Source organism: Corvus cornix, chromosome 3 (genome assembly GCF_000738735.6).
Source record: "Corvus cornix cornix isolate S_Up_H32 chromosome 3, ASM73873v5, whole genome shotgun sequence".
Taxonomy (NCBI): Eukaryota; Metazoa; Chordata; class Aves; order Passeriformes; family Corvidae; genus Corvus; species Corvus cornix.
In genome coordinates, this window is record NC_047056.1 from 99,297,406 (window position 1) to 99,318,819 (window position 21,414).

The following is a 21,414-nucleotide window of genomic DNA, read 5'->3' on the forward strand; positions in this document are numbered from 1 at the left end:
GAGTTGCACAAATTGGGCAGGGCACTTCTTAGATGTAGAGGAAGACACAAAGGCACAGTCTTAAAATATCCGAATAGCACTTCTGTTTCTGCCTCCAAGTACACACAGAAGAAATTCTCCAGAATCAATAAGATAATCTCTTTCCTTATTGCTTATGCAAACTATATGCCCCTTTAACTGGAAATTATCACCTCCCCAAGATCCTGCGTATTTTTACTGCCTCTCCATCTCTCCCCAAGAATTCAACATACAATAGTGAAATAATGAGCCTAACATATGCTGCAGTCTGAGTACATAATATTTTGCAATAAATGTAAATTATATATATATAAACAGAAAGAGAATGACTGTGAGAAAGAACAAGCCTACCTACTTCCCATTCATGTTATGCAAACACCTTTCACATGTGTCTTTGCTCACTGAATGCAAACAGTGAGTATGCATACAGCTATGCCCACAAAGCACGCATTTCTCATTAAAACCCATGCAATAAATTTGTATCTGATTGACTTTTAAATCCTCCATCTTCCCACAACTACATCTTCCCCAAATCTAGTGGTCCAAGTCCTGTTCACTTCTTCAGGCAGTCTTCCGAGTCTTCTGCCTCCATCAGTGGAAAGCGTCTTCCCATCCCTGTCAATGTTACTGGCTTGAACGCCAGGACTGGTCACATCCAGTTTCACACCATCGGCAACAAGGTGAAGAGGTGGTATATGGAGTTGGTATCATGAAAGGGGAATAGACTCTGCTTTCCAACAAGGCAATATTTTTATGGAAAATCAAGGCACACGAGGACATTAACATGCTTCATTTTCACATAGGGGAAAGTTTTTCTCAGATTATTTTTAGAAAGATTTAGTGGTTTTAATTTTGGTAGTTGGATCCTAAAAAAGGAAGCATGGCACATGGCCTCTTAAAAAGTTGCAAAACCCACTCTCAATAAAATTTAATATGCCCTGACTTGGCTTTCCTTTAATGTGCACTGTGTGAAGTACAGCGGTATAACATTTTTAGCATCAATCATTTCAGCACACTTCTGAGTAATGCGACTACCTCACACCTCTGCAGATAGGACGTTTATTCAACAGTGCCACTTATTTTCTCTGCACTATGTGCACGTCTGCACACCCACAAACACGTGTATCACTGGCAGCATTTCATTGCTTTCCAACTGCCCAAGGGAGGAGTCACTAAGTGCAGAGAGATCAAGAGAACTGTGCTGACACAAACTCACTCCCAGCAGACCAGATTGTCATCCCAGCAAAACAGGAGCCCTGGTGAGTCCATGCTGCTATGTTCTCTGGGTGGGCACTGCTGTGTCTGTGTGCATGTCTAGGTAAATTTCCCATCCACTAATCCTTGATGGAACAAAAGTGGCCAAATCTGCTGCTGCAGCGAATGGATGGAGTCCTGCGTAACTTGACAGAGCTGTAGCAGGTTACACCCACTAAGTGGTTGGCTCCAGGAATGAATTTTGCTGCCATAGCTATTATGTGAAAGCAGCACTACTGTAGATTGTATTATTTATCACATATTTATGTCACTGGTGCAGTCAGGAGAGTGCAGCATACAATGAGGAGGAGCAGGGCCACCTAGCTCACCGAGTCCAGTCCCTCCAAAATCACATAAATAGATGTTCTGCCCAGAACGGCCTGTGAACACTGTGAACATTTTCGCTGTCACACCCACACCCCCACACCCCACCTGAAATAGATAAAAAGCATAGTGTTCTACAGGAAGCATGAGACATGAAAGTGTCATCCATGCTCTGGGCCCCAGAAGTAACAGAGAATTTCCTCCCATCCCCTAAAAGGGTCCATTCAGGTACCACCATGTATCCTGGGTGCCACAGGGAGCTTTGGCTTTGTGAAGTTAAAATGTGTACAACACAGGAGTGCACCCATCAGGGCTGAATATTTATTCAAGTAGATACCGAACAGTAACATTTTGGCTAAAAACATAGACTTCCTTGAACTGCGAACCAAACTTCCTACAGGGTGGGTTATATACCAAGACTGTACAGAAGAGGACTGCAGGAAGAAGCCCTTGTTAGTCAGTATGTCCCTTGTTAATCTTGTTAGTCAGCATGTCACTGCAAAACATATCAATAAGACCATATTCCCCACGGGCAATGCTATAAAGTAGCAAAGTGAAAACTACTGCTGATTTAAAGCAAGAATCCCCATTTTCCTAAAGCTAGTTTTCCTCTGGGAAACATTTGTCGTAAAACACAGAGATCCAGCACGTTTGGGTTTTTAACGGGGACAGTCAGATCAGTTCAGCTTCAAACCTCTCATGTGAGATATTCATTAACTTTTTCAAAGGAACAGGTCGATTTGAAAGCAGAATTAGACACTTCATATGTAATGATCCAGTTATCACCTAAGACTGATTTTCAAACAATTGGATGTGAACTGGCCACAGGACATGGTTAAAAGGAAGTTCGTAGAAAGACAGCATGGGAAATCTAAAGCCAAAATACATATGGCCTAATTTAAAAACAGGATTAAAGGAAATTCACAAAGTCATTTTGCTGCCAGATTTAATTAGTATGTTTAATATGTGAGATCACCTGAATCTACTTTTACTTGTTTTGTGTCCCATTAGGAGTTTCACAGGAGCAGTAATATGATTGAGTGGCCCCTGTGAGGGATGAAGCTTAGGCTGCTTTGAAACAAATTGAATTAATTTGAAATGATTCTTTCCAGGTATGACATTCTTGGAAACAGATGTCGGGATAAGGAGGGAGGGCATCAAAAGGACTGATAGATAGACCTAAAACCGTACCCACCTTTTTGTATGTACATCGGCACCTTTTAAATATTTCCAGAAATATTGTAGAAAGCCTGATCATATAAGATTACAATTGATGATACTCTACAGAATTATGTTACCATTTGAGATATTACAGTGGCAAGGGTCCTCACACAAATTTTCCATCTCTATCACTTCTCTAAAATGTGAAAGCTGTGGGGAATGGGTCATGGGACCTTTTTTGGTAAGATGTTAAAAGAGTAAATTTGTACTCAAATTTACACATGGTGAGTGAAACAGGCCAGACTCCAGTTCGCTGGCTGAGACAGAGCCATTGTGGAGGAAAGGGAGCCTTATTTTGAGTGGCATTCACAGCCCTTCCACTAGGTTTCACTATCGTTGATTGATTTTACATGGAAGTCACTCAGGAGCTTACATTGCTGAGTAGCAGTGCAAACTCCTAAATAGGATAGAGCAGATTTATACTGTTTCCCAAACAAATGGTATCATAAATGCTTTAAATAGTACAGTTACTCAGCTAAAATACTGTATAACAGCAGAGGAGGTGGAGGTAAGGGCAATAAGGATAGTATCAGCAGAAAAAGTGTTCTGAGAGTGATTTCTGGAGACTCAGAACATCTAAAATTTACACCCAACTCTGTAAGCTACAAGTGCTCAGCTCGCCTGAAAACAAGCCCATGCATATGCATTCTCATTTTAACCTACAAAAACATTTCAAAATCCAGGCCCTGATCTGGCAAGATGCTGAATGTTTTCCCTTTTCATCAGACAAGCCTCTAAAGAGATACTGAAGCGTGCATACTGTAGGAGCCGAAGCGCAGCCACAAAGGCTAATTTACCCAGCCAAAAAGCAGTCATTGCTGCCACTGCTATGCAGACATACCCACTGCCTTCAGCAGAACTTCAGTGAAGACTGAGGGCACTTGTCACTTCACAGGGAGCACTCAGTGTCTTCCAGGCTCACATTGGGTCTACATATGGATGAGCCGAATATTTTTCACTACAAACACTCTTCCCCTTCCAGGCCTCCTTCGCTTTCAGTTCTGAAGGGTGAATTCATTGAAAACATCTGCACTACTAGAAACATTCTGTGCTTTTTCCAAACCTCATCCCCATGGTGGCTCTGTAGTAATGGAGAATAGACAGAGCTGCATAACACAAGCCTGCAAGCAATGAACTGCAGTAGGAAGAGGATACCAAATGCTGCAGCTTTGCCTCCAGTACCTAGGCACTATCTGGGCTCTGCTCACCTTCTGCCCTGTATTCTGCTCTCTGCCATACAGCCAAAAGCATTCCCCCTCTGCCATACAGCCAAAAGGCTTCCACAGAAACTGCCACATCCCACTGCACTACTCCTACCTCCACGATACAGAACACATCTTCAACAAGTTCCACTTAGCAGTCTGTCACGTTACCTTCTGCACACCTAGGAGTTGCTGCATGCTTCCCTCAGTATCAAGGCCAATTCTGGAATTGGTTTTGGGGTATTTTACATAATTGCTATCTCTCCTTCTTTTGTCATTTTTCCTAATTTTCTTTAATTTTGCAGACTTGCTGCACTAAATAAAGGGCTCTATAACCATGTCACAACAGCGTGGTAGAGGCATGAATGGGACTGATCCTGTGCCATTCACAAGTGGCAGCAACATACTGGGCTAAGACTTCAAGAGCATGTTTATGGCAGCAAACTTTAAAGAGCCACATGAAATCTTCAAACAAGGGAAAGGAAAAGATGTATTTTTGTTTGGGGAATAAGGGATGTGGACCAGCCTTCAGCAGGCCTACCAGGAAGGCATGTGTAAGGGCTTGCATGGCCATCTGTTTCTCCTCCTTATCAGCACTCCGGTGCCAGCTGCCTCTGTGGCTGAGCCGTCCCACGAGCAGGCCCCCTGCCCGGTCCTGCGTTGCCTCTGTCTACTCCTCACTAATCCCACATAACTCTATGAGCTGCTTCCTACCGGCCCTATTTGGCCCCACCCCACTATAAACCCCGTATAAATCACGGGGGGGAAGCTGGCGTCTCCGCGCTGGTGCCTGCTCGCAGTGGTGCTCCCTTCCCTGAGCAGTTTCTGAGGCACGCGAGTAGATGCTGCACTTGCTTTACTTCCCGTGCTCTTCAGCCTGCTGAACCTCCATTTCCTGCAGCAGTGCCGTGGAAGTGTGGTCCAAGCCTGAACAACCACGGGATTTGTTTGCTGACCTAGCACCTACATCCCAGTGCTGCCGTGCCCAAACTGCAATTAAAACTGCAAAAGCAGCCCAGAAGTCAATACCCCGGATAGACAGGCAAGATAAGAAGCTAATAGCAGATAGAGAGGCTGATAGGCGAGTTTGAAAGCTGCAGCCACCTGGGAGCCATGCACGGTGATGCAATCCAGCAGTGGCAGTTGCCAAAGTCATTCTGACAGCAGAGGCCAAGGGTGGGCAGGGCGCCCGCAGGGGCGCCGGGGAGGGGAGCTGGGTCCATCTGTGCAGAGGTGTGAAAACAGCAGAGCCACAGCCAGGCTCCCTTTGGGGCGTCTCACAGCACTGGCAGCACAGCACTCCACTAAGCCTTGTGCTCAGAGACCATGAACAACCGGGATTGAAAAAATATGTGTAACCTGGCTGAAGGACAGCAAGCTGCTGGGGGAACAGAGAGGGAAGGCAGGAGAGCGTGATCGGCTGTGGATATCTGGAGGATACTGACCCCAGCAAGGGCATGGAGGCCAAGAAAGAGAGCAAGAAATCATCTAGGATGCTGAGTTTTGCGTTACTGTTCCCTGAATGAAATACTGGATGAAATTTAAAGAACAATGAAACTCAGCCAGGCAGGACAGGCTGGCAGATGCTCTGGCATTTCATCTCCTTTGCATTCCAGCACCCTCGTAAGCAGGATAACAGGGAGGTAGGCATGGGAGTTGCTCCCACAGCTCACCCAAGGCACAGCAGCCAGACCTGGCCTTCTCAATTCACTTGCAAAGGTGGAGAGGATCCATCTCTATTGTAATATCTTTCAGCCCAGGAGGCATGGTCACGGACCAACCACGAAAACAATTCAGAACAAAACAATGATGCCACTCCCCGAAGAATTACCCATTGATCTAAGTGTATGAGAAGTAACAGCAATTGGATGTAGTCTCTCCACCAGGGACTTAGAAATTTCCAGTGAGTTGCCACAGCACTTTCACTAGCTTTTCAGCCTTCTCTCTAGCTTTACTGCTTTCCAGCCAACAAATTAGTCTATGCAAAAGCCAACACTGAATGCATTTTTCACTTTAACCTACATGTTGAACTTCAATGTCTTCAGTGAACCCAGGGTTAAAGACGGACTGATGTAATTTTCAGGATGGGTTTATAAACTCAGATCTGTCCCAGATTATTACAGACTTGTTGTTATATCTATAATAATAACAACTTCATAATTTACCTGTTTGTCTCCAAGTACAACGGCTATTTCCTACTAGTTCCCAAATACTGCTACCAGCTCAGCAGGAGTTGGCTTTGTGACAGACCTCCACATCAGGACTAAGGATGGTGCAGGACTGACAACTGAATTACAGAGGGAAGCACTTGCTTTTACTTCAGTTTTGAAGGCTCTAGCAGCAAAGGTCACACCATTATCCCCAACACTGGCTTCCAGAACTTCCCTTTCCTGGGCTGTCAACTGAACCAGCTATTACAAACCTCTGACTACCTCTTGAAGGAGTCAATACTCTGTACAGCTTATTTCTTATTTTACTTTTAAGTGGTGATTTGTATTACAAAACAAGCTATGATCCCAGTGTCCTTGTGCTAGGTGCTACAAAAAGTTTTTTGTGAATTTTTTTGCAATGGGAACCTAGAAGCTAAAAACAAAAATATTTAGGAAAAAATTAAATGGAGAGGACAAGTTCTACCACTGTATCAAACCTAAATTCCTATTGAAGGGTACATTCTCACTTGAAGAAATTATTACAGAGCCTACTGGAGTTTCTGTGGATTTTACTGAGACTAAACACTAGAAATATTTCATATTTGAAACAGAAAGGCTAAAACTTCCTGACCAAACACCCTAAACAATGTACAAATGTGTATTTGAGTGAGATATGAATTCTGACTGGATCCAGTCCCATGAAGGTCAATTCCATGTCATACAGTACAAAGCATAGCTCTAAGATTAAAGAGAACTGAAAAGAAATCCTTGTTCTGCTTTGGTAATTCTCATTTACAGAGATGCAAAATACAAATATTTATAAACAATATTCTTACAGGAATTTGAGGGTGTTGTCCTTTTCAAATCATTACTATTTAAAGAAATTCTGAGCTCACTTAAAATGAGATGCAACATGTGAGTATGCATAGCTTTGTTGGAGAAAATAAATGCTATTAAAAATAAAATTAACATTGGAAAACCTCTGCCACTAATCCCAACCAATCAGCCTGGCAAGCTTGAAGGCAAACATGCAAGAAAGTCTCAGAGAATGCAATGATGCAAGAGGCAAAAGAATCTGCTTGCTTGGGTAAGATAGGTCACTATTTCACACCACCAAGACAACACCTCCAGGCTCTTTTATTTCAGTACTGAGCTAACCTGACTGTTTAGCTCACAAAGTCTTTTGGGACCAGATGATGATGAAGACAGTAGCAAGATAACTGAAGATTAAACTTTACAGATATTTCTGTTCCTGAAATTACTTCCCTTTCTCCCTTTCTCTACTCTGCTACTGGATCTGGCTCACAAGTTTCCTATGCCCTCTTAATAAAGTTAAAAACAATTCAACCAGCTGAGGATTGGATCCTAAATTTTTGTTGCTCTATTAGAAGAAAGTAAAATTAATGGTGCTTTTAAAGCCTCCAGAAGGTCGGCAAGAGGTGCATGGAGCACACTGTGACCTAGTGTTAAAACGAAGAGATTCCAGTCCCAGTTTCTCAGCCACCTTTAAGTCAGAGGTACAGAAGGAATCATATACCTGCAAAATGCAAATGAGGAAGGGGATGTGATGGACTGCAGGGCATAGGTAGTTACTCAACAGTATAAATAATTAGTAAAAAGAAGAGCTTATGAGTACAGTAGTGGAAGAGGTGCTTTAGAAGTGCAAGGAAATGCAGCTACAAACCCACTGAGCTGTGGGTGCTGTCTGCATGCTTCTATGGTGAGTGTTATTTTGAGGAGGTGAGGAATGCAAGGCAGGGGGTCTGTGGTCTATGGTTTGTTTTCCCATCAATACATATGTCTGAGTTGGAGTAAAAGATTAACAAGACAGCTAGCAAATGCCCTAGGAGACAAATGGGTAAAATGCTGTTTGTACATGTCAGTTGAGGGAGGGCTCATTCTCGTCTCTCAGTCTCTGAATGAATCTGCTAGGATGCACACCTGCACCAGGAAGACTTCCTTGACAAGGTAACCCTTTCCTCTGCAGAACACATGAGCATGTCAGCAGACAGCTTACCTTACACATACATTCTTTCAGTCAATGTGGTTTGGAAAGAACCTTCCACCTACTTTTTTTTCTGCATGTGACGTACATTGCTGTATGTTACAGAAAAGCCCCAGGTAAAGTAAATGGAAACACTATCCAGCAGCTATGCACCTGGTGTTTTTGCATTTCCCAACAGATATTACAGTTGCTGGAATGATGTGTGAATCTCCTACAACACCTCCTATTGACAATTTAGTTTAGGTGTGTCATGAGAGAGATCTGAATTATTGATACTGATGACCCACAGCCTATTGCTAAAAACAAGGAAGAAAGGAAGTGAGGGAATTTATAGTTTAAAAACAAAAAGAAAAAAATGCCAAACTATAAAAGTTCACAAATATTTACATTCTCTACTTTTGACAGCAACTTTTCTATTACAGGCTGAAAAGACTGCAAACAGGCATGCTGACACTTAAATATTTCCGGGATGGTCATGGTGGTGGAGAGAACAGCTAGACTGTCAGTAAAGCTCACCTTTTCTAGGTATCAAAAATTCTGCTGTATTTTCCTGTCCTGTTGGCAATCTGTGCTACTGGTGATCCCTTCAGAGTTGATGGTGTAATGGTGTTGGCCTGAGTCCCACTGCAAGGAATGCAGTGGCACCCAGTCAACCACCAGTACTAACCACAATCTCTCTGCAGATCTTAACTAAACTGGCAGCTCAGCTTTGTGTAGTAATGCCACAAGAAATAGGAGCACCTTTTCCTTCCCTCACTATCTTTCTTTTTTTGTTCTTTTTTGATCTTTTCTGGAATAGTCTGAGGGAGTTAAGCACATTCCCTAAGGAGAGAACTGACCCACCACTTGTAGCACTGTCACAACCTTCAACGTCTCTTATGTTCTGATGTCCGCTTTACCTGAAACCTGTCAAGTGTGAGTCACATCCATTTCCCTTATGCCATGATGGAGAGGAATGCTGATATGTGGGAACTGACAAAGCAGTACGAGGGAGCTGATGTTCACCTCTTAAACCTGATGAAATCTGCTGGTGAATCATAGGGTAAGAACTTGACCTCACCCATGAAGTTTCGTGAAGATTAAAAGAACTTCCTTGTACCTCCTTGTTGTGCCTCTGACTACCAGATTTATTGTCTGGAGATGAGCAGTTAAACCACCCCACTAAGCACAGGGAGAATGAGTTCAAGTCTTGTCAAGGGCCATCTTTGACAACCCAGCTCAAAATAACATAAGCTATTCCTTTTGATGAGTCAAGAACAACTACTCCTTCTATTGAACACAACAGACAGATGTGGTTGGCTGAGGAAAGGAACACACTGAACCATCCCAGACCCTTTCATATCAGTGACATTGAATATATTTTTGTGTGAAAAGTCTGGAGCCTTGAATGAGAAGGTGATGTTGCAGGAAATTAGTCCTCAAGCAATGTTTCTATCTCACTTAAGTCTGGCAGCATGCAAGCGAGCACAGGATAAGCTTGTCCAAAAAAGCTGAGAAATAGTTAGGTAACTATAAGACCATCTACAACAACCCCTAAAAAGCAGGAAAAGGGAACATCATTAAATGAACATGATTTACTATGAACTGAACAGCCTTCTGTACGCAAGGTTCTTAGTCACCTAAGGATTAAAATGATCCTAATATTTGAGCTTCCTGTACACTCCTGACTGCAGCTCTTGAACTCATGAGGATTTGGGCCATAGTCACTGCCAGGGTGCTATGTCCCTCCTCCCTAAGAGTGCTGCCAGAATGCAGGAAATAAGACATATGTTAGTCCATCCTGTACTGTACTCTTACTTCTATTTTTTTCCTTCTTTGCAGCTGCAAAATACAACTGAGCAAGTTAAATTCCACTTCCCTTGAACACGGAAGCCAGCAGTGCCTTTTGTCACATGGTCACATCAGCAGACCACAACAACAAGCACAGTCACCTGGTGAAACAATCCACCCAGAGATTTGGAAGGAAAATTTCCTTCAGGCAGGTGACACTGGACATCTGGCAGTCCTCTGCTTCTGTTCTGAGAGCAACACCCACGTTGTAGGGCATGCTGCCAGAAGCTGCACCCACCTGGGATGTAGCCAGCCCAAGATGAAAGGGAGCACCAAATCCAGAAGGGGTGATTAGCATTCACTGATGTTGTTCAGGACACAAGTACCTGGGAACATGCTAGTTCCCCTTAGGTGTTCAGTACTGCATGGTAAAGTCATGGAACTAAGAAAGTTAATCAGGTCAGAGCCAGGCTTGCATATGCTTTCTCCACAGGAATTACAAACTAGTTGCCAAATATTCAGATTGGGTAATTGCTACCCAGACTACTAAGGATATGCAGCCCAAAAGAAGATAATTGCTCAGAGGTTCTGATAGATTGCATCACTCTCTGCCACAGTATATGACAAAATGAGAATTATCAACATGTAAGGATACAAGCCTGTGTGTACAGAAGAGCTGAACCCATCATGGCTGGCTGAAGCAGAAAAAACATTAACACCCAGACTGTTTATAGGAAAGCAATAATTTGATTCTGAACTCCAGAAGCATTTGAGGAATCCTGAGATTCCCTGAAATAACCTTCCCTTTCTTAGGACACAGGGGACAAGCATTCATCTTTGCTCTAAAATGTAAATTTGACCAAAGCTAATTTTACCCCAGTGTCTAGCTATGAGATCATTGTTCTAACAGCATACAAGTTTAGTCTCACACTGCCACATATTTTATGACCAAATGTAACTTGGAGCAGAGCCTGTACTGTCCATCAAGGGTGCTGCTGCGTGATAAAAAAATCCATCATCCATTGTATTTAACGATAAAGCTTTGGTGAAAATCAGGCTACTTCTAACAAAAATCATTAGGAACTACTAAGATTAGGAAATAGAAAGATAGGCATCCAAAATATTACAACCTAATTGTATGTGAGAATGTAAGATTCCTGAAGCATTTCAGAGGCACATTTCTTCTCTGCAACCAAACAGCAATACAATCCAGAAAACAGAACAGATATTTATTCAAATTTTTACTCTATCCCAGCCAGTTGTGCATACAGTGCTGACTCAGGAGCAAACATTAAAAAGCAGGAGCCGTGCAGGAACTTAGAAATCCAATTGTACATCTCCCAAGGGGAATCATTACAACAGTGTCAAACAGGCCTTAAGCAGGAGGAATGGGTAGGTGGGGGAGATCTGACAGCAGAGGAAAACAGTGCTGGTAGAAAAGACCCCCATAACAGCAGGTACGGTCGACACGCATAGCCTTCAGACTGAGGCTTTTAAGGAGAAAACTGATGGCCCATATTAAAAGCAAATAAGGAAGACATGGTGTAAATATAATAAGGAGAGAGAGCACATTGAAATATCTGGTGCAGGCCCCACTTCTGTGTGCCATTATGAGATTATACTCCTCTTTGTTTTCTTAGGTTTATAACTCAAATAGTTAATTTTAGACATGACCGCAAACAAGCAAATAGACTCAAAACTACATGTCTAAGAAAACTGGAAGCTGGCAATATTATTAGGGCTTATTCAAGGTACGACCCCTGGCCACAGATGAAATACTAATTAAAGGTTGCATTCAGTACCTTCAGAAAGTGACTATTCATCACAACAAGGGTGTTTTGTCTAATTGTGTAACATAGTTTTATTTTGCTATGCATAGTAAAATAGACCAAAATGTTAATGTAAGAAGACCACAGAGCTTTAGTGATGGGCTGAAACTTAGGACAGGCATGCGTGCATTAATATTTTACTTCAGAAAGTATGTAAGTCATTTCAATAACACTGTGTTTGTCTTCTGTGTGAGATAATGGATAGTCAACAGTCTTTTTTTCATTGTTGGGCAGATCATCAAATTAGTGTCTAAATTAAGGATCTGATTAATCTGCTTTAAATAATTTGTCCATACAAGTAAAATCACCGCAAATTTAACATATTCACATTTCTGGGGTTTTTTACCATTAAGAATAGGGGTTTTTATCAATGCCCAAATCACAGCTCCCTTAAACTGGGAGGTTTCCAAAATTCTGATCTTATACCATGCCTCTCTCTCCTACATATAAAAAAAAATTGCTTCTTTATCTATTGTGAAAATATCTTTTTTCTTGTCACAGGAACTACAAATTCCACTGCTCCCATTCACACCAAAAAGAACATTACTCCCTAAACAGCACCACTTAATCCAAAACAAACAGTAAGATATCTAAAATATCCCTTAGTTTACTAAGGGACATAAGACTCAAGAGACAGAGCACCTCCTTCTTGGAACAAAGGAAGGAGAGAGGGTGGATTCAAAAGGGCTGTAATCAAAAGGGTCTAACTCATCTCCAAGTACCATGGCCAAATTTATGAGTGTTTCCACAGGAAAAAAAAAAGTGTCAAAAGGACATCCTGGGCTAGAATGCAGTAGAATTGATTCCCACAAGCCTGGGAATGTTGCTGGTTTTCACGATAGAGCTGTTAATCTTATAATAAAGTAACTTTTGAATGTATTTTGTACTCAGCGACGAGCTCTACTAGCAGTGACTGCAGTGTGAGCAGCCCTCCCCAGTAACAGGGCTGTGGAAATATTGCTGGAGGCAGGTCTTGCATTGCTTTCTTTTGTCTCTCCACTTAAGCTTTGCAGAAAGATACTACCAGAAGCACAGAAAGGCCACAAAACTGAAAACATAATTTTAAATCAAAAGGCTTTTAGTGGTTGTCTTAAAGGGGCTATCTGTGTTCCCAATAGTGACTATAGCAATTACATGACAAAAACATCTAGACAGGTGCATAATTTAAAAAGAGAAAGGACATCCTCCCTCTTTAAGAGAGGTCAGGCTTTATATTTCAGTAGGTCTGTTTGGCTAACAAAGGAGAAAAAATGAGGACAGAGTGAAAGAAGGAGGAGTGGAACAGCATAGGAAAAAAAAGATGAGATGAGAGAAAAGAATGGGCAGCAGAAAAAACAGCAGGGAAGGAGGATGAAAGAGAAAGATGACATCTGACTTGGACAAGGGGTGAACCACAAACCTAGTCATTGCCAGTGTCCAGGACAAAAATAACTCGTTTGTCCAGCAGCAGCAGGGCAGCTGCCAGTGCAGCAGGACAGCGTCCCCCCCACACTGCTCTGCCCAGCACATCCCCAGCCCACTTCCAGGTCTGCCCCTTTCCCTGTGCTGTGTGGCAGAACTCAGTGTGTTCTTGCAGTCCCTGTGGTTGTGGTTAGGAAACTGCCGCATGATGGGTCTCAATAAAAAAAGTATTTTAATACAAGAAAAACAGGAAACTCAAGCACGTTTTGAGTCTAATTCAATTTCAGTTCCGTGATTCCTTTATTTTCTATGGACAAAAGGCATGTAACAAAATTATGAACTGGGACGTAAAGAAAGCAGAACTGTGCACATGACAGATAAAACTGGCTCATTATGTGAAAACTGAAGCCATGCAAAATAAAAATTCAGAGCAGATTAGAGCACCTCTCATCCAAAAACCAGTTAGGACCAATCAAGCACATCCCAGCACCTGGACAGAGTTTGAGCAGAACATATATGAACAGGCGCAGGTCAAAGTTTCACAAGGGGAGACGACCAGGTTATAAAGAAATGCAAATATTCTTTCTTCATTTTAAGCTGAAAGCAACCTCTGGTTTAGGAATCTTCAGAGGCAAGGTACAAGGTACAAGGTTCAATGTCAGCTGCCTCACACTCTCTTTGCAATATCAGTGCATTTCAGTGCTAATGTACTAAAGCATGACACTAGCTAAAGATAACCACATTCTATTGAGAAACATAACAATAGAAATAATGGAATAAGCACTTCATGCAATTTGCTAGGAATGTAGTTTGGACACCAACAGCCAAAACAAACTAAAATGGCAAATGCAAGGACTCTCTTTTGAAAAGATCTGCAAACAGACTCAGCAGCTTAACAGGGGGTCATATTTTCCACAAGGATAAACTGTCCTTGAACAATATTTTCAGTGTTCTGAGTACTAACCTGCTTTCTTTTCATATGGATTGCTCTCACCTACACTCCTTTTCCCTGAACAAATATTGACTGTGACCAATAAAGTTCTGCTCTCCATTTACGAGTTAAATAGCATCGCATTCCCACACGCTGCTTTATATACCCATACATTGAGCATACGTGCCCACAAAAAATGACATCTCCAAACTACGTCTGGTGGAATTATTTTTAAGCAATCATATTCACTGTAGATTTCAGTCCTGATTCATCAAAACATTTAATTCACTGTGGTATTAGATCTGTGAGCAAGAGGAATGAAACATTCAGCTCAAGGAAGAAGGTGACATATTTCACCAGCGATAAAGCATTTCTGTGAGTATGTGAAAGAGTGATGCCTGATGCATTGCTCATAAGCATGAGAGTAAACACATCATCTGCACAGGGAACTAGTGACATGTCTAATTTCAAGAAAGCAACAATAGGTATTTTTAGTTAATTATTCATACATTTCTAAATGTGTTCAAGGGTTTTACCAGGTCAGAGTTAAAGAGGACAGATTACAGCCAGCAAGATGCCAGCAGTCTGTAGGTGATAAGCATGCTGGACTACTACCTGTTATACATTCATTATTCGCCTATTATTATTTGCTGCTCATTGTCTTGAAAATTTCAGTAAACAAGTCATAAATTGAAAGAATCCTTAGATGTGAATCACAAACATCCAGCACAAACTATGTATGAAGAAAAAGGGTAAAAATTTCACAGGTTAACATACATAAACAGAGCACATCATCTAAGCCTCTTTTCTTTTCTACCAGGGGACACATCCTCAGCACACCAGGGCCCACCAGCGTCTGTGCTATGTTTATATAGCTTTGGGGAAGTCAGGGACTGTGATCCACATGCAGGTCCTTTTTGCTGAATTCCCCTCCAGGGGCGCAGGGGCGAAGAGGAACACATCTCTCATGAACACCTGCAACCAGCAGTTCCTTCCTCAGACACTTAAATAGATTTTCCTCACACTACAGTAAAACAAGATACTGGCTGTTCCCCTTCATACACCCAAAATATAAACAGTTGTGCTAACAAGAAAGAAGGTGAGAGCTGCAGCAGGTTAATCTGGGATGCAAAAGTAGAGCTATGCTGGACTTGAGTTTAATTTGAAAATCCCAGCTTTTCTGCAGTGCCCCCCAAAATAGGCTGAGGTTCAGACTGCATGGCATGCTTAAGCTCTATCACAAGCACACTCATATACCTTGTTTAGAACTGTTCCTAGTCTTACAGATCTCTCTCAAGTCTCCTGAGACTAGTGGTATCTGACAAAGTTAAATACTGGGCCCAGTATTGTTCGACTTACTCATCAATGACCTGGATGAAGGGGCAGAGGTCTCCTCAGCAAGTTCCCTGATGACACAAGGCTGGGAGGAGTGGCAATACCCCAGAGGGCTCTGCAGCCCTTCAGAGGGACCTCAACAGGTTGGAGAGATGGGCAGAGAGGAACAGTTTGAAATTAACAAAGGCAAATGCAGGGTCCTGCACCTGGGGAGGAATAACCCCAGGCACTGGTACAGGCTGGGATGACCTGCTGGGAAGCAGCTCTGTGGAGAAGGACCTGGGAGTGCTGGTGAACAACAAGCTGTCCATGACATGTGTCCTTGTAGCCAAGAAGGCCAGTAGTGTCCCGAGGGGCATTAGGAAGAGCAATGCCAGCAGGTCGAGGGAAATGATCCTGCCTTCTACTCGGCCCTGGTGAGGCCACACCTGGAGTGCTGTGTCCAGTTCTGAGCTTCTCAGTACAAGAGAGACATGGAGCACTTGGAGCAGGTCCAGCAGAGGGCAATGAACATGATTAAAGGACTGGAGCATCTCCCTTATGAGGAAAGGCTGAGGGAGCTGGGCCTGTTCAACCACAAGAAGAGGTGACTGAGTGGAGACTCCACCAAATGCTATAAGTATTTGAAGGGAGGGTGCCAAGAAGATGGACCAGGCTCTTCTTAGCAACAGGACAAGAGGCAATGGGCAGAAACTGATGTACAGGAAATTCCCCCTCAATATGAGGAAGAACTTCTTCAATGTGCAGGTGACTGAGCACTAGAACAGGTTTCCAGAGAGTTTGTGGAGTCTCCCTCACTGGTGATATTCAAGAACTCTCTGGATGCAATTCTGTGCAATGTGCTCTAGGGTGGCACAAGTTTAGCAGGGAGGCTGGACTTGATGACCCACTGTGGTCCCTTCCAATACAACCCACTCTGTGATTCTGATCTTTACAGGAGAGGCTCAGTGGCCACAGACTATCTGTGAGAGCCACTTGGATGGTCTCTTGGTGGAGAAAGAGGAGAACCCACATAGCCAGCAACATTAATAGACTGTGTATGGTCTCCTAACAACTTGACTAGGATTGGACCTAACTTGATTTAGGGCCTAGGTAAGCCTGATGTTTGAAATTATTAGTGTGGACATGCATGGTCTATTTTCTGTTTTATATATGCATTTGGTTTTTGTCAAGATAACTAGACTTCAGGACAAGCAATAGCCACAAGGCAACCAACCACCAAGCTGAGCCCAATGGCAAGGGAAGCACCAACTTCCCTGTGGGTGGAAGCAGGAGTAATATATCAGCACAGAGCCTTGATTAAAGCAGAAGAGGGTAAGAATTCCCATCCAGAAAAGAGATGTCTGTCCAGCATGAGGAAGGACAGGTTAAACAGCCCGTGCTACCTGCTCTGTACTAGGAGATGCGGTCTGTACAACAAGCTCTCAGCGCCAAACGCCAGTGAAGTGTTAAACAGAGAGAAAATTAAGTCAACCACCAACATGCTGGAAACAGCAAAAACTATTGGCTTTGGCACATGTGCAAAGCATATATGCCTGCGCTGCCTGGAATAGCAAGAGATGCAAAATCCAGGACTGCCAGGATTGTTGGTGAGAGGGAGTGATGAGATGCTGCACTGCTGGGCAGAAAAAAAAAAGATCCCATGTGCTGGTCTCAAAGGAAATCCAGATGGTCTCCTGATAATCTTGAGGGTGAGGATTTCAGATCCATCAGGCCAAGAAAGAGGAACTACACAAAATCAGAGAATCACTTAGGTTGGAAAAGACCTTTAAGATCACCAAATCCAACTACAAATGCAACACTACCAAGTCCATCACTAAATTATGTCCCTAAGTGCCACATTTACACATCTTCTAAATACCACCAGGGATGGTGACTCAGCCACTTCCTGGGTAGCCTGTTCCAATGCTTAACAATCCATTTGGTGAAGAAATTTTTCCTAACAGCCAATCTAAACATCCCCTGGTGCAACTTGAGGCCATTTCCTCTTGTCCTATCACTTGTTACTTGGGAGAAGAGACCAACTCCCACCTCACTACAACCTCCTTTCAGATATTTGTAGAGTGTGATAAGGGCTCCCCTGAGCCTCCTTTTCTCCAGACTAAACAACCCTAGTTCCCACAGCTGTTCCTCCCAGGACTAGGCCCTTCACCAGCATGAGACAGTCATATCAAAATGCTTAGGAGACTTTCTTGTTCACCAAGTTGCTTGTTTGTAAGGTATTTTTTTCATTTATCAGCAAGCATGTTCTATACTAACATCTGCTTGACAATTTGATATTTGAAACCTGTGTCATCTGAAACCTTATCTGTCTCATTTGAGCAAATTTACCTTCTGTCAAACACTAAAGATCTTTGCTTTTAGTTTAAGGTGACCTTGTTTCCAAACTTGTAAACCCTGCTTTACAGAGAAAACATCTTTTCATCTATTATTTGGCCACTATCAAGAATTTAGCAACAAGCGCACAGAACGAGTCACACTTCTGCACACCATGCAATACAAACAGGAACATCTCTCTCTTTTAAATAGTCCCTAATTAAGCCACAATGCTGGTTTCAGGGGCTTTTCCAGTACTTCTGAGAAGAGACAATAGGCTGAGTTAGACAGCAGTGGCAAGCAGCCAGTGTGCAGGTGAGAGAAGAAAGGGACCTCTAACTTCATCTCCACCCAACATTCCCACATGCTTGACCCCTTTCAGCCGCTATGAATAAGATTTCACTGGTTTTCTTAAAACAGATGCTACTGAGAATAACTAGGAAGTCATTAAGCACTGTAAATAATTAAAATAGATAATACTGTTGTAAAAATACACTGAAGAATTGCAATTTGTGATGCATGAGGCTTGCTGTGCTGGATATGTAAACTTAATAAATAGCGAAATTAATTTGACCGCAAAAGGTCTTCCAGTCAACCATGCAAATTAGCACAGTGCTGTTGAAATGCATTATATCTCAATACTGCTTTTAATCAGAGGATCCCAAAATATATTTGTGATCCATAATTAATAAGACATATTATATTTCCTTGAGCTATGCAAGTGTGATTATATCATACACTGCAGTACTCTCATTGCACTTCTCTATGAGCTGTAAAACTGTACTACTGTATGAGTGGGCTCATATAATAGCAACAAGCTGTGACCATTGCCTTGTTTCTGGTTTAGAAGTGTGCTAGCTATGTAAATGTCTGCATATCCATGTGTTGCCATTGCAATTCTTTCCCTCCCTGTGCAGGTACAAAAGACACAAGTTGGTGGGAGGATATTAAACTTGCAACAGTTTTTTCCCAGATGCCTATTTCTTGCTATTTTCCAGTGGGATCCTCCAAAGGAGAAGCAGCAACAGAACTGAAAAGGGAATGTGTTTGTGTACAGATGTGGATGCATGAGTGACAAATCAGTACATCACACTGCAGAATCATGTAACTTCTGAGAAGCAGATAGGTAAGCCTAAAATATACTATTCAAAAACTGGATACCTAATTTTTCTTGCTAACCATGACGAAGATTATTCATGATGAAAGAGATTTAAAAATACAATTTAGTTTTAACCATGTATTCTTATTTAAAGACTAGAAGAAAAATATTATTTTACAGGTAGTGATCAGACACTATGAGACTTAACTTTCCCACAGTTGCATTGTACGTCTGTGCTCACACCGGCAATTGCATCCACTCAAATTGCTGTTAATTCTGCTTACGACATCAGTGCCTAAGAACTACGGCAAGGGTAGTGCCTTCACTCTCGCCAGGCTCTGTGCACACAGAGCTGCAGGCAGGCCCTGCCTGGAGGTCTCACAGCCAAAACAAAAAATTGAGGAAAGGCTGGAGAAAAGGCAGTACCACAGCCAGCAAATTGTGCAGGCTTTAGATAAAGTGGGGGGTGTGGAACCAAAACAAACAAATGACTGATGAGGAAAGATTTAAGAAGAAATAGGTCAGGAGAGATGAAGATAAACCAGAAGAGACAAGGAGCAAAAATGAAGTGAAATCACTGTGGGGAGTGGTAAGATGCAGAAAGAGAGACAGCCCTCCAGCGAAAGAGGATGGGGTACAGAAAATGCTCCAGAAGTGCAGTAAGCTCTCACAGCATCTAACAGTCCCTATTTCAGCAACTCCAGTAGCTGTTCCTCTCTGTGGTTCAGTGGAGGCATCACTTGTGTCCTAACATCCTCTGAGCAAAAGAGCTCCCTACACAACTCTGCACTGAGGGAAGGGGGAGGGCTGGGCACTGACCAGAGCCCGTGTACTTCCCCATCTCCTCACAGCCAGCTCAGCCCTGGCTGCCTCTGCAGCTGCTCTGCCAGCTAAAGAGCTTGGCCGCAAGGCCAACCACAAGCCCGAACTTCTTCTCCTGCTAGTTGGTTCACCACTTGTATCTCACTCAACAGGCCTGCTCTGAGCGTGCTGCAAACACATTGAACACTCCTGCTTCTCTTCCATATCCACACTATTTCCCTTGCAGGTTTAGATGAGCAGAAATATATATGTAACAGATGAGAGAGGAGGAGAGGAAAGAGGAGAAAGATGGAGCTTTCTGGCTCATCACCCAGATGGCTTTTTAGCCAAGTGTACTGACAAACATGCAATACTGCTAAAAGCTGTTGCTATTAAACCCAAATGAATTTGAAGGACAGACTTCGATCCTTATTATTTTTTTGTGAAAGCTGTCAAAATCCCCAGATTCCTAACTCTACTGTACCAGAGAGTTGCGTCATGCACCCTTTTCCTGCAGACAAAAGGACATGAACACATAGCAGATCATGGTTTATGATAGCTGGAAACAGAAGATGCAGGCACTGGCACTTACCTCCATATCCCTATCCCCTGTGGGAGGAAATGGAATTCAAGGGGATGGATGTACTACCATTTCTCATGGTATCTTGCCAGTCCTCTGCCCTGAGTCTATTATGATTAATGCTGATCCACCACCTGGAGCCTGTGTTGGCCGTTCATACTGTTTTTCATGGCGAGTAACCATAGTAAGCATGTGTAATAGATCTCCACCCACATTTTTGAAGAGTTCTGGGATTGCTAGAAAGATGAAGCAAAGTTAAACTGGGCCCCAGACTGTACCATGTAACCAAGTTCCCTGTGGATCCACTTTCTGCTGACGGGCTTGTAGCAAAGGCTTCGTCTCCCTTGAGGGTATATTAGGAGCAGCAAGAAATGAATTGCAGCAGGGTCAGTTCTCAACAGGCAGCAGGTAAGAGAAGATATTTTCTTCTCCTAAGCCACTCTGAATCCTGTTCAGAAGCAAGTTTCTCTCCAGAATCCTTCAGACAGTGCAACACAGCTCACTGCCTCTAAAAGGCTGACCTTCAAACAAGAATATCAAAGTTAGGGCAAGAGGTTTCTGAAACATTTCAAACAGTTTCTTGTGAGTCATCATTAAAATGGCCATTTGTGGGTAAGAACAAAATCCTGAGCAAAGGTTACCCCTCAAATGCTTTTGAAAAGCCATGTGCTGTGTTAAACAAAACCATTACAACACAAGCTGCAACCTATTTCCAACATCCAGAGCCAGAGATCATATAAAACTATCAGATTAGATTTGTATTGTAAAGTTTCTACTAAAATAAAGTCATGCCTGATAATACTGATATACTACACCCTATACATAGGTAAATCAATATTATCATTACCCCCCAGAGTGCAATACTCAAGCTAGGTTTGGTAATCAAAGCAGACTGCATTTAACAGAATATCAGAAATATTTATTACATCTTTAAACAATTGCAAGCCTGAAAGCTAGAGCCCTGATGATTCAAAGTAAAAAAGCAGGATTTTGATAGCACTCCATGGAAAGAGAATTTTCTTTCTCCATTTGGCACACTACCATCAGATCTCCTGCATGCAATCCAGCCCCACAGTAAGTATCCAGGCCACATACAACACACGTACACACCAACAGGCACCCAAAGTTTCAGCTGTTGCAAACTACCATTGCTTGTTTGACTTCGGCACAACTGTTTG

At 42.6% G+C, this 21,414-nt stretch overlaps 1 long non-coding RNA gene across 1 annotated transcript; it reads left to right on the plus strand.

Moving 5' to 3' along the window:
* The first annotated feature begins 1,194 nt into the window (after positions 1–1,194).
* On the plus strand, positions 1,195–14,229 carry LOC104685453. Its single transcript, XR_751119.4, has 4 exons — positions 1,195–1,277; positions 8,597–8,699; positions 8,974–9,216; positions 9,996–14,229. It is a non-coding gene; the product is annotated as an uncharacterized LOC104685453 (long non-coding RNA).
* Positions 14,230–21,414: the final 7,185 nt, after the last annotated feature.